The following is a 13,840-nucleotide window of genomic DNA, read 5'->3' on the forward strand; positions in this document are numbered from 1 at the left end:
CTCTCTGAAAGAACCCAACGAGTTCGCCTCCCTCCTTTCCGGTCTACAGCCACCAAGACCATCTGTGGGGTCCCCCAAGGATCCTCCCTCAGCCCCACCCTTTTCAATATCTACATGGCTCCTCTCGCCAACATCATCCGCCCCCACGGCCTCACCATCATTTCAAACGCTGAAGACACCCAGCCCATCATCTCCCTCACGAGGAACCCAGCTACCGCCAAGAATAACCTACACACCTGACATCTCGCCATCGCTAACTGGATGACAGCAAGCCACCTCAAATTGAACTCAGAAAAAACAGAGACCATCATCTTCGGTCCCAACAAGACAGCATGGAACGACTCTTGGTGGCCCACCACCCTTGGACCACCCCCAACACCCAACACCCATGCACGCAATCTTGGCATCATACTGGACTCATCCCTCTCCTTGACTCAGCAAATGAACGCCATATCATCCTCCTGCTTCAACACCCTTCGCATGCTATGCAAGACTTTCAAATGGATTCCTTTAGAAACAAGAAGAACAGTCACCCACGCCCTCATAAACAGCAGACTGGACTACGGCAACGCCCTCTACGAAGGGACCACAGCCAAGCTTCAGAGAAAACTCCAGCGAATCCAGAACGCAGCCGCATGCCTCATCCTCAACCTCCCTCGCCACAAACACATCTCCGCCCACCTCAGATCGCTACACTGGCTGCCCATCAACAAAAGGATCATTTTCAAAATCCTTGTCAACGCTCACGAAGCCCTCCATGACACCAGACCAGCCTACCTCAACGAACGAATCAACTTCCACAAACCAACTTGACAGCTCCGCTCCGCCGACCTCGCCCTCGCTACAGTCCCCTGCATCCAACGCACCACCTCTAGCAGCAGATCCTTCTCCCACCTCACTGCCAAAACCTGGAACTCCCTCCCCACCAACCTACGCAAGACCCAGGACCTCCTAACCTTCAGAAAGCACCTCAAAACATGGCTTTTCGAGCAGTAACCCCCCCACCAGCGCCTTGAGACCCTACCGGGTGAGTAGTGCGCTTAAGAAATTTGTTTGATTGATTGATTGACTCAGTGTGGGGCAGCTGTTGAGTTGAGGCACTCTTACAGATTACCTAACTTTGATCTAGAGTTGTACTGTTATAAGTACTGCATACTTAGCTAACATCTTCTAATCGGATGCTATACTAATACATTCATTTGCATCTAAGAAATCCATCATGCCGTGCTTTTCCTAAGGTGCACTGCCATCACTTGGATGAACTGCAGTGCCTTGGGGTAGGTACAAGTCAGTACTATGGCATACCATCCATCTCTGGTACTGCTAAGACAGAGAGTGTTCTCAGCTAGTGGTTGTAGTTTGCATTCTAATGGACATTACTGACAAGGGTAGGTTTGGACTCCTGATTTTGCTTATTGACTTAGAGAACTTGAATATGGTAGACCACAATTTCTTGGTCTTTGCCTCTTGGGGGATATCCCTCTTAGATGCTGCTCATCCTTTTAATGTCAAAGAGGTAAATAGACCCGAGCACAGCCGCCATCAACCTCCATCAATGGATCCTCGACTGCGCCAACACCCTTGCCCCTCTCAAGAAACCCACCGCCATCCAAGGAAAGAAAAAACCAGCCTGGTTCACAGACGATATAACCACCTCCAAAAGCATCTGCCAGAAGCTCAAAAAGAAATGGATCCAAGAACGCACACCCGACAACCTCGCCGCCCTCAAAAACGCCAACCGCGAACACCACCAACGGATCCGCATCGCCAAGCGCGCCCACTTCACCGAACGCATCAACAACAATGCCCACAACTGCAAAGAACTCTTCGGCATCGTGAAGGAACTCTCCAATCCAAAAGCCAACTCCAACGACATCCCGCCCTCCCAGAAACTCTGCGACGACCTCTCCACCTTCTTCCACCAGAAAATCGCTACCATCCACGACAGCTTCAACACCGGTCCACCGCCAGACCCCACCCCCGACGTCTCCTCCCGCGACTGCCGCCTCACCGCCTGGACCCACGTGGACGAGGCAGAAACCATAACAACCATGAACACCATCCACTCAGGCTCCCCCACGGACCCCTGCCCCCATCATGTTTTCAACTCAGCCAACGCCACCATCGCCCCGAACTCCGCAAAATCATCAACCTCTCCTTCACTTCTGCCACCTTCCCGGACAGCTGGAAACACGCAGAAATCCAACCCCTCCTCAAAAAACCCAAGGCCGACCCCAACGATCTCAAAAACTTCCGTCCGATCTCTCTCCTCCCTTTTCCAGCGAAAGTCATCGAGAAGATCGTCAACACTCAGCTCACCCACTTCCTCGAAGACAATTCCATCCTGGACCCCTCACAATCCGGATTCAGACGAAACCACAGCACTGAGACTGCTCTCCTCGCCGCCACAGATGACATCAGACATCAAATGGACAACGGCGAAACCTCAGCCCTCATCCTCCTCGACCTATCAGCCGCCTTTGACACCGTCTGCCACCGCACCCTACTGACCCGCCTCCAGGAAGCCGGCATCCAGGATAAAGCCCTCCACTGGATCTCATCCTTCCTCTCCGACAGAACGCAGAGAGTCCGTCTCTCCCCTTTCCGCTCCAAAGCCACCAACCTCATCTGCGGCGTCCCCCAAGGATCCTCCCTCAGCCCTACGTTGTTCAACGTCTACATGGCCCCCCTCGCTCAACTGGCCCGCCAACATCATCTCAGCATCATCTCCTACGCCGACGACACCCAGCTCGTCCTCTCCCTGACCAAAGACCCGCTCACCGCCAAAACAAACCTCCACGAGGGACTAAAATCCATCGCCGATTGGATGAACAACAGTCGCCTGAAACTCAACTCTGACAAGACGGAAGTCCTCATCCTCGGGCGCACTCCTTCGGCCTGGAACGACTCATGGTGGCCCTCCATCCTCGGACCCCCGCCCACCCCTGCCAGCCACGCAAGAAACCTCGGCTTCATCCTGGACTCCGCCCTCACCATGTCCAAACAGGTCAGCGCCGTCTCCTCCTCCTGTTTCAACACCCTTCGAATGCTCCGCAGAATCTTCAAGTGGATTCCAACAGAAACCAGAAAGACGGTGACCCAGGCCCTCGTCAGCAGCAGACTTGACTACGGCAACGCACTCTACACAGGCATCCCAACCAAAGACATCAAACGACTCCAACGTATCCAAAATGCCTCCGCCCGACTGATCCTCGACATACCCCGCCGAAGTCACATCTCCCCTCACCTAAAGGAACTCCACTGGCTCCCGGTAGACAAGAGGATCATCTTTAAACTCCTGACCCACGCTCACAAGGCACTTCACAACACCGGACCCTCCTACCTCAACACCAGACTTAACTTCTACACTCCAACACGTCAACTCCGATCCGCCAACCTCGCCCTAGCCATCGTACCCCGAATCCAGCGCAAGACATCCGGCGGCAGATCCTTCTCCTTCCTCGCCGCCAAGACCTGGAACTCTCTCCCCACATCTCTTCGCCAGACCCAGGACCTCCTCGCATTCAGAAGGCTCCTCAAGACCTGGCTCTTCGACCGCTAAATCAGCAGCGCTCCCCACCCCCCCCCCCCCTCAGCGCCTCGAAACCCTGACGGGTACATAGCGCGCTTTATAAATACTATGATTGATTGATTGATTGATCCACATAAGGTTCTTTTGTTCTCCATGTTCATAGTCACATGTGGCGTCCCTTAGGGCTCACTCATTATCTTTCTGTTTATTAAATGTGTAAATGAAGCAATTGACGTATTTCATCCACATTCACCAATTTCCAGTCAAATTACATGGGAATGATGTCCAAAGTGTGCTAAGAACTGAAGGATTCCAGACTCCACATAAACCCTGTTGTACGATGTGAGTGACACTGAAGCCTTGATCAATAGTAGCTGCTTTCACCTGTACGTGGAGACAACCAAGGCCTTCCTGTTCGAGGACAGAGCCAGGTTACACCACCTTCTTCTGTTAATGTCCCTTCTTCCCTTCTTCAAATGAGAAACCATTCTTAAGTCCAAATTAAACACCCGGGGTTCTACTTTGATAACACCGAATTGATGAGTACTCCATGAACTCTGTCATAAGAAGCATAATGTTTCACCTGATCTAGGGAAGGTGATTCACCACATTCAATGCCAACCCTGAAAGTGGGTATCAAGAATTAAAAATGTAACTATAGTGCTGCCCTCTCTTAAGGACTGGGCAAAAATGACTAGTATGTCTGGCCCATGAACTTAGATAAAGTGCTTCTCGGAAAAATCATTTTTTTGTGGAGAAATGCTAAATTCCACAATAGTCCACCTATGGGAAATTCACCTGTGGCATTACCTCCACATTAAGGAATCCTGCAGCAGATGAGATACTGCTTCAAATCAGAGAAGTTTCTATTAACAACTTACTCTAAATCAGACTGAGGTCTCGAAGGCAAGATGGGCTTTCCTTGCCAATCGAAGCCAAGGCTTGGTTCCAGTGTTTATGCCTCCACTTCACCCACAAACAATATCTCCAGAACAAGAATAATATCTACTCTCCGGGGACAGGGTGCATTTGAAATTGGACCCCAATAGGCTGAAGACTAGAATGTCGGGGGCTAGATTAAGGAATAGCCTCCCAGATGAACTCGGGCAAAAAAAGAAGATGGTAATTTAAGGGCATGGTACCGGAATATCGTTGTCAGAATATAATCTGACACAATTACTGTGTCCCTGCGGAGCCAGATTAACCACAGACTGCATGTGAGAAGAGCATGGACAAAGAAATTGAGTTATTGTAAACTAGTGACACAATGCCCTGCTCCTGATTAGTTCATCCAAGCAGATTGGGCCCATGAGCCACCCCAGAGTAACGCTCTGTATAGTGCCGGATTGAGTCTGTGCCCAGTGTGGCAGAGGTGAGCCCCCCTTTTTTTTTGGCTGGGCGATTCACTACCCCCTGACAGTGACATCAGTGCGTTTCTACTTGTAGCTTGTAATACCTGGGGAGGCTGCTGAATATGAGGGACAATATCAGGCTTGCCAGGTGAGGCAGATTTGGGGCTCATAATGGGATGTTGAGACTACTTGAATACTGGGGTGGGTGGGAGCGACTACCTGAACTATCGCTCTGTGCCATACTGGTGGTGGACTAGAACAGTTATGGGACACGAGCTACAGGCCATCACTGCCTAGCCACTTAGGCATTGCGTAGCTTCCCCCCCCCCCCCCCCCCCCCCCGGAACCGAGTCCCACGCCAGCCTGTAACATCATTGCCTATTGCCACTATTAAGTGCCTTGGGAACTGAGGTGTTTACTCCCCTTAATATTCCCCCTGACCTGGTTGGAACAGTGGCGTTAGGGCAACTTGGGAGTATCCTTTAGCTCTGTACTAACCGGTGATCCTGACCTGTTGGGCACCTCCTGCTTCTGCTCTGCGTTCAAAGCACTTCTTTCACTTCACTAAAAAAGAGAGGCTGCTGACACTGGGGCATTACACAACGCCCTTGCTGCTTGCTTGCAGGATGAGGTATCACATTCCAGTAGCTACTCAGGAAACCAACTCAGGGTGACTTTGGACGCCATACTACAAGCAATTGCAGCATCCCATGAAGTCCTAGGACTTAAAATAGATATAGCCACAGGCAAGACTCAGGGGAGACATAATAGTGGCTAACCACTGTGTCATGATATTTTTTGACATCATACGTGAAGTCCAAAAACAGAGGGCCTCATTCACGATGCAAGAAGAGACTGAGGACCCTTGGAATAAAATATGCTATGCTTTTCCCAGGTAAATTCAGAGTCACGCACAATGACGGGGTGCATTTTTTCATATCTCCTCTCCAACACTGGATCGAGACACTTCCTCGATGGGTAGACTGGCATCCCCTCGAAGAAGTCTTTAAAATGATTGAGAACGGAAACATGCCAGGGAGCAGGGCCCCTCCCGCTCCCAGGCATTACACGAATGCCAGAAGGCAGTAGAGATAGTGGCAGCTCTCAGTGGAGCAAACTCAGACCTACCCCTGGATCTGGAAGACAATGCACGAGAGACACGGAATCTGAACCCATATCAGTCTCTTCCTTTGACTCTGCAGACCCCTGTGGTAACTCCTGGTACTTCAGATGAAATAATATAGACTGCTACTATGTCTCAGGTGTCAGACATGGCATGCAGATTGTGAAAGGCCGATTTGTGACTGTGTGCTTGCTGCCCTGCAGGGAATTCAGGGGGAACTACATCGGCTATTTTAGACATGGCTCCTCTACACAACTGAGTAAACAGAGGTAACCTATCTGACCTGACCAGATGACCTGTATTCTGAGTGATTCGAACCTCTGGGGGGACCTGAGAGACATGATTTGGATCATTTCACCTTACTGACATTATGGATGGCATGATGTGAAACTGGGAGGGGCTTAGTTGAGGAGATCCCCCCAACTTCAAAGTTGTGCATTGTAAGAGTGAGCGAATGTTGCAGATTTGCTTGGCAGTTTGGATGGGGAGGGTTTCTTTCCTTGTCCTGAGGTGGGGGAGTTGAGTTGTTCTTGTTGTTTTGGGGAATTTGTGTTGGCTCATCTCTGCCAGCTTACCATCACTCCAACTTACATGAGCTATTCCCTTGGACCCGTGTGAGACTTGGGCTCAATGGCCCAGTGCCCTATCTTGCTCCCTCAGTTAGTGACGTAACAAAGCTCGAGGGGGGCCCCCTACACAGTACAAGGAGGACTCACTCGGGAGCTCTCAGGCCAGGGTACTGTGCTGAGGGGGTCCCTTGGAATTCAGGGACCCTGCACTGCAGGGGTTCCGGGGCCCTTTGTTACTCCACTGCCCTAAGTACCTCAAAATAACATCCTCCCTGACCTATAACTTCGTCAGCTGGAACGTCAGGGGGCTTAACAATATGACAAAACGATGTAAGATCTACTCCTACTTGAAGAGGAGGGGAGTGCTTGTTGCCTTACTCCAGGAAACTCACCTTACAGCCCCAGAACGTGATGCCATAAGGACAACATACCATGGTCAGGTCTATGCCACAACACACTTGGTTCATCCTGGAGTCTGTTTCCAAGTAACAAAGGAATTAATAGACCCAAATGGACACTATGTTTTGGTGTCAGGATACCCGGCAGTCCAGGATCTAACCATAGTTGGGCTATATGCCCCCAACTCTTACCAGGATAAGTTTCTAGCTGGGTTGTCCTGAGTAATAGCCCCTTTTATGAAGCAGAACATCCTGCTAGGAGGGGATTATAACTGTATCTCAGACCCTCTCCTTGTTTTCTGGAGAATGCCGCCTCCACCACCTCAACGCTGACAGAGTGGGGGGCCTTTAAGACAGTGATTCAAGGGAGGTGTATATCCAAGACAGTGGGTGTCAGACACACCCTGGTGATGGAAAGTGAAGAAAAGGAAAAGGCCATACGAGCCTTAGAGCTAGAGAGACCAGGAAACCCGGGCTAACACAACAACTCTTGGAGAGCAAAGAACAGATGGGAGTCTATACAGAGAAACTGAGATGCTTTGATTACCGGGCCTGTATGGTACGGACACATGCAGAATGTGATAAGGCGGGGACTCTCCTAGCGTGGCTGGAAAATCCCATTTCCTGTAATTCAATAATCCTAGAAGTAGAGTCTTCCAATGGGGAAGGACTGTACGGCCAAACAACCATCAACACTCGATTTTAGAAATGTTACATCTCCCGGTATGTGCCCCACCCCTAAGTATCCCCTTGCCTCCTCAAACAGACTTCATTGAGGTAATGGTCCTACCACGCCTGGGGAAGGAGGAAGCAGTGGGCATGAGTGGCCCCATCACACTACAGGAAGTGCGAGCAACCATTAAAATGATGGCACGGGGTAAGGTGCCGGGGGCAGATGTTTTTCTGGTAGAGTTCTACATGACGTATGTGGAAGAGCTTGCCCTGAAACTAGTAGATCTCTATGTGGTGGTACTGGAGATGGGGCATCTACCCCCCACCACTAATGAGGCTCTTGTGGTCCCATTATTGAAGCTGTGCCATCCACCTGAGGATGTCCCTGTGTATCATCTACTATCAATGCTAAATATGGACCACAAGATTCTCAGCAGAATACTTGCTTCTCACCTCCTGCCATCCATGCCAAAATTGAACGACCCTGATTAAACGGGTTTCATTCCAGGGCGTAACACCGCCATTAACATCAGAAAGATCCTGTCTCTCCTGGAATTCCCCATTCCAGATACAGAAGGAACGATCATAATAGCAATAGACATCTAAAAGGCTTTGATAGCCTACAATAGAATTATCTTTATCAGGTTATGTCAAAGTTAGGACTTGGCCCTGGATTTATCCGTTGGACTAAGCTCCTCTATGCAGCACCCACAGCACATGTCACAATAGGGGGGCAATCTCCCTCTTGGAGTAATTTTGGACTGCCTCAGGTCTTTGTATTAACTGGCAGGAATCCCATATTTTTCCTGTATGCCAAGGCACACCCCACCCCAAAATCTACATGGCCTTGCATGGGAGGCCTCCAGTGCTTAATTTGTGCTTGTTGTTTCCGGTGCTGAGCACCAGCACTTATTTTTCAGAGCCGGGGCTTATTTTTCTGCCTCAAGCCTTTGCTGCGAGCAAAATACACATATGGGAAAACGAATGATGGGAAAAATGAAAAAGCGTCACAAAGGGAGAAAGTAGAAAGCTGCAAGAGTGAGCCGAAGGGGCAGGGAGTGCCTTTATATGGATTGAAGAGGCCTGAGATGGCTTCAGGATTAAGCTGCCTCAGTATTCCATGTTCACACATTTAATTGCAGTGGCCACGTGTTTAAGAGAAGGGCTTTGGGCACCAACACCTTTTTATTTACAAATTAAGCAGTGGAGGCCTCTACCCTCAAATACCTCGGGGTACAAATCTATCATGATCCCTGTGATATCCTGGAGGGTAATGTTGGTGCAGAAATCAGGAGACTCTGTACTAACGTGACCTTTTGCAAATCGCTCCCAATCTCCCTAGCGGACCACACTGCAGTTGCCAAAATGGTGGCTTTGCCGTGCCTACTCTACATTTTTTCCACCCTGCTAGTTTATAGTTCCTGATCCATGTTCCATTAAATGAATTCATTATTACTAGAGTTTATCTGAAGATCGGGCAGACAGAGAGTGGCGTTAAGCAAACTACAATGTCCAACTCTAGCAGGAGGCCTGGCGGCACCTCACATGGAGGCCTACTACTTGGCCGCTTATCTCCAGTGGTTCACCCAATAGCCCAGTGCACAAATCCTTCCTGTGGAGGAGGTACCTAATGGAGTCCCAACTTTTGGTACCCGGTTTCATAGCTTATTATTGCCCAGGGGTCTACCCCTGGAGGGGCCCATGGACCTGCGGGTTATACAGCGCTGCTGGCAGCATGGCCTGCAGTGAACCCGGACTGCCCCACCATCTTCCATAGGTCTCGTGTTGAAGTGCCTGTCCTTGTTGCCCAGAGGAAGAGCCCTACAGGGCCTGATGGAATGGGCAGCATACGATATTGTCCATGTGGGAGACTTGTACAGAGATGGTGAGCTGCTGTCCTTTGAGGAACTCACTGAATAATATTGATTACCTCAGGGGCAAGTTCTCTTACATAGAACGATAATATCTACAATTAGGGAGCACTGGAGGCAGGGCACATTGGAACCCACTAGTCACCAATGCTGCTGGGTGCTTTGCACCATGAATGGCTGAATTAAATCTATCACACTACAGTCTCAGGTATTACATGCAGACATGCTAATCCCCTTGGGGAATCTGCGCCTCAGGTGGGAGGAAGACATAGGATCCCTTATCGGTGAAGCACAAAGGACATCTATTCTGTCCCACACTTACACAACCTCGAGGAAGGCCAGGTTTAAACTAATACATTTCTACATTCTGCACAGGGCATACCTTACCCCGGGTAAAATAATTAGAACTTTCGGTGCAACAGAGGCCCTCTGCCCTTGATGTGCAGCGCACAGGGCGGAACTGCTCTATATGCTGTGGTGCTGTCCCGCCTTGCTCGAGTTCTGGGAGGATGTGTTTGAATACATTACCAAAGTTATTGACAGAATGATTCATTGTGCCCCTCTGGCAGGTCTCCTGGGGGGATTCCCTTACCCTGGTAAACTTAAACTCACCACTGAATTCATTGATTTGGCCCTCCTGTTAGCAAAGCAGGAAATTCCGTCACATTAGAAGGTGCCCAGTGGTCCCCATCTGTATGAATGGAAGGAAGCCCTGATCTTATGGGTGGACCTGGAGGGGCAGGTGTTGTTCAGGAAGTAACGAGGTGACAGTGCACCTAAGCTCAAGCATGAGACCACTTGGTCCAGTGGAGTCCATAGGCCCCAAGCAGTGCCTGTGGTGCAGCAAGGCCCCCAAGCTCCAGGTGGCCCCCTCAGCACAGTACCCTGGCCTGACAGCTCCTGACTGAGGGCCTGATTTAGATACTAGCAGACAAGATATTTGTCACCATTGTGATGGAGTAACTCACCCTCCAATATCCAAATCAGGCCCTGAGAGTCGGTAGGGGAGGCCCCTATAAGGTACATACCTTCCAGCCCCCCCCATCCCCTTTCAAGTTTTATTGCACCACTGACTCAGTCGTTTTTCTAAAGGAACCTGAGGACGATTCCGCTGACAGCTCCCTCATGTCCCCGCACAGCTCTGAAGTTGAGGGTACCTTGGCTTCTTAATCTAATATCTGGGGGTGCTGTACAACTGCAACCACACTGTGAGAGTATGGAGCACTAACCATGGTGTGCGGCGGGCAGAGGCTTGAGCTGGGAGGGAGGTGGGTTGCAATGTTTGTTTATTACCAGTGGACTGCCTCATAGCACTGTCAAAGGAGCATGAGCTAAATGGAAGTATAACAATGTTTAAGGAAAGAACACAGTGCATACAGTATAACTTGATTTCTGCCATTTATATGACCTGCGCTGCTATTGATTGCTTTCATGTTGAAACGACTAAAATCTGTTTACCAAAAAAAAAAAGTAAAAAAGTTGCAGAGGACTAGACAGAAATATAACCTCTCGGGACTAGGCAAACAACCAACCACACATTGTGGCAGTGCCACAGTGTGACATGGCCACTGGATATAGGCGATTGTGCTGCTGTGGAATTTTTGACCTAATTATGAATTTGCCACATTTGCCCCATAATCCATCATCTGCGGGATAATCTGCAGATTTTAACCAACAATTTTTTCTAGCTCAAATGTTTCAAAAAACGCAGCAACTCGTGTCCTACGCGTGAAATGTCCTTTGTAAATGTTGACTAGTAAATGTTCTATTGCGTATTGCTATATTTAGATATTAAACTGGTATCAATAGGGTGCAATACATGCCCAGAGTGTGTTAACAGGTGTACGAATGACGAAATAATGAAATACCATCACAAAATGTGCCTCATTACACCACATATTTTGCTGCATAATTTAGTCAACCCTTCCGCATAATTTCGTTGTCCCCTGCCACCAGTGGCCCTGCGGTACGGTCCTCACACCTACTTTTTCCAAAAGAGACACACACCACTCTATATGTGACGCAAACAATAATTTAAAAAAATCCCTCGTCACGTGCGCAAAACGTCCTGCACAGACTCGTAAGACCCTCTGCTAAGGCATTCCATGCCTCAGTGTTCGCGGTGGCGCACAGCTCCCCAAGGGTTAACGCTGCCCCCAGAGCACCTGCAGCTGAAGGGGCCCAGGTCCAATTTTGGCCGACACCAGCTTACTTGCTTCCCCGGGTATCCCTTCTCTTCCGCTGGGCCAGGCTCCCCTTACACTGGAAGGGATCAGCCTGGCTGGTAATTGGAGCTGGACTTCCCTTCATGAGCCTGGAGCTGGCCCAGGAGCCCAAGCCAGTGCGAGAGCCGGAGTCCGTGCTTACCTCGTGCCATGTTATACTACGTGTGACTGCTGGAGCAGCTCGGTGGGTTCATGTGCTTAAAGCTTTGTACTCCCTTGTGCAAGCCAGGTTTTCTCTTGTACAGCGCCCTCTTGCTTTGTACCTTGCTCTGAGCTTTATGGAAACAGACAGATATAGATTCATGACGAAAAGAGGCGTCCTAAGTAAAACTAGTCACCCTTTCATGCTTCTGAGGCTGATAACGTAGATAGCAACGAAAGGGTAACATTAGACAGAATTAAATAAAAGCTAGTTGGTCTTTTGTCTGTGTTTACTCTTGGACAGAAGCTATCTTCCGGAGTTATTGGAAAGAGGAAAAACCTCCTCCTTTCTTCACTGATGTTTGTGGAGATGACCATGCACACTTGATAGTAGTTAAACAGCTAATAACTGAGGCCTCTGATCTAGCTACCGCGATACTTGCGTTGTGATGGTATTGTTTCCGGTGTTACCAATACCAGTTCAGGGCTATTTTACCAGGAGGAGTTGTGCCTAGTGACTGCTCATGCGGTAATACCATATGCAGAAATCACTCCATGCCTCGTAATATTGACTTGGGTGGTAGATTTTTTTTTTACACTAAATTAATATTTAGAGCCTACTTGCGATGTAGGTAGTAGCCTGTGGGGTGAAATGTGAACACACTAGGTGCAGAGGTTCAAGCTCGGGGTGAAGAAGGGTTCTGGTTACAGTGGTAAAGTCGCAATCTCATTTAAAACTGTGTGCAGCATCTATCGTGCAAATTTAAGGCCCATATTTATACTTTTTAAGCGCCACATTTGCGTCATTTTTTGACGCAAAAGCGGCGCAAACCTAATACAAATGTCAAAAAACGGCGCAAATGCGGCGCTAAAAAAGTATAAATATGACCCTAACCTCTTCAGTTCAGGTTTTACTATGTGGTGGCTGTTTAACAGTACTGTGTGCAGCTTCGAAGAGCGATAAGAAGTTTCTCTTACATTTTTAAATTAGGCTTTGGGCTTGTGTTTTAGTTTTATAAAGCTCGTAATACTCTGAGGTGTTCTGGCGCTATAAACTGTGAAGCGCGAGCAGAAGGATCGAGGGGAAGCGGGGAGCTGTGGTCACACTTTGAAGAGATAAGTCTAAAAATGTTTCTGATTTTCAGAAGGTGGCCTCCGAGCGGATGGCTGTGGGCAAAGAGCTCCAGGCCACAGGGTAAAGACCTGAAAAGAGCGACCTCTCAGCCGTGCTCTGCAAACCTTGGAAACAGACTGGATTAGCCGTGAAAGAATGAGTCGTGCAGAAAGGATCCTAGCTCAGTTTGTTGAGGACACCCAAGTTGCCTGCGCTGGTCACAGGTGAGGGGCAGGAGCCTAGTTCCTCAGGCCACCAAACAGGGACCAAATCAGGTCACCAAACACCAGAACTTCTGTTTAGCCTGAGTTAAATCAGAGGGAGATTGAGTTCATCGAGCTGGCGACTGCCACCAGGCAACTTTCAAACTGTTCCTGGATGATATTAATGTCTCAGTTAAGCCCCAAGATAATTTGTGTCATCAGTGTAGGCATAATTTTGGAAAACAAAATAGGCAATCAGGTCAGCCTGGGGAGCAACATATAGGTTGAAATATGTGGTGCTTAAAGCAAAGCCCTGCACACTCTACAGGATACCATTCATTATTTTACCATTTGTCGAGATTAATTCAAGAATTATGTCCATTGCAGTTCGGTCTGGGCTGTTCCCACTGGAGCAGGGTCAAGATTGCTTTGCATATGGAGGGTGGAGCTAGCCGCCGAGCAAAATGGCCGCCAAGTAGCAGAGCTCCCGATAGCCCCACAAGAAATCCCCCTATAAATCTGAGAAAATCTAGCCTCAGAGCCCACGGCATACCGCTTATGGGGCGGCAGCACCAAGGCACCAAGTGTGCAGTGCAGACAGTCCCCCCCCTGCCTTTGACAATTGGAAAGCAGAGCTGGG

The sequence above is a fragment of the Pleurodeles waltl genome, chromosome 6 (genome assembly GCF_031143425.1).
Source record: "Pleurodeles waltl isolate 20211129_DDA chromosome 6, aPleWal1.hap1.20221129, whole genome shotgun sequence".
NCBI classification, from domain to species: domain Eukaryota; kingdom Metazoa; phylum Chordata; class Amphibia; order Caudata; family Salamandridae; genus Pleurodeles; species Pleurodeles waltl.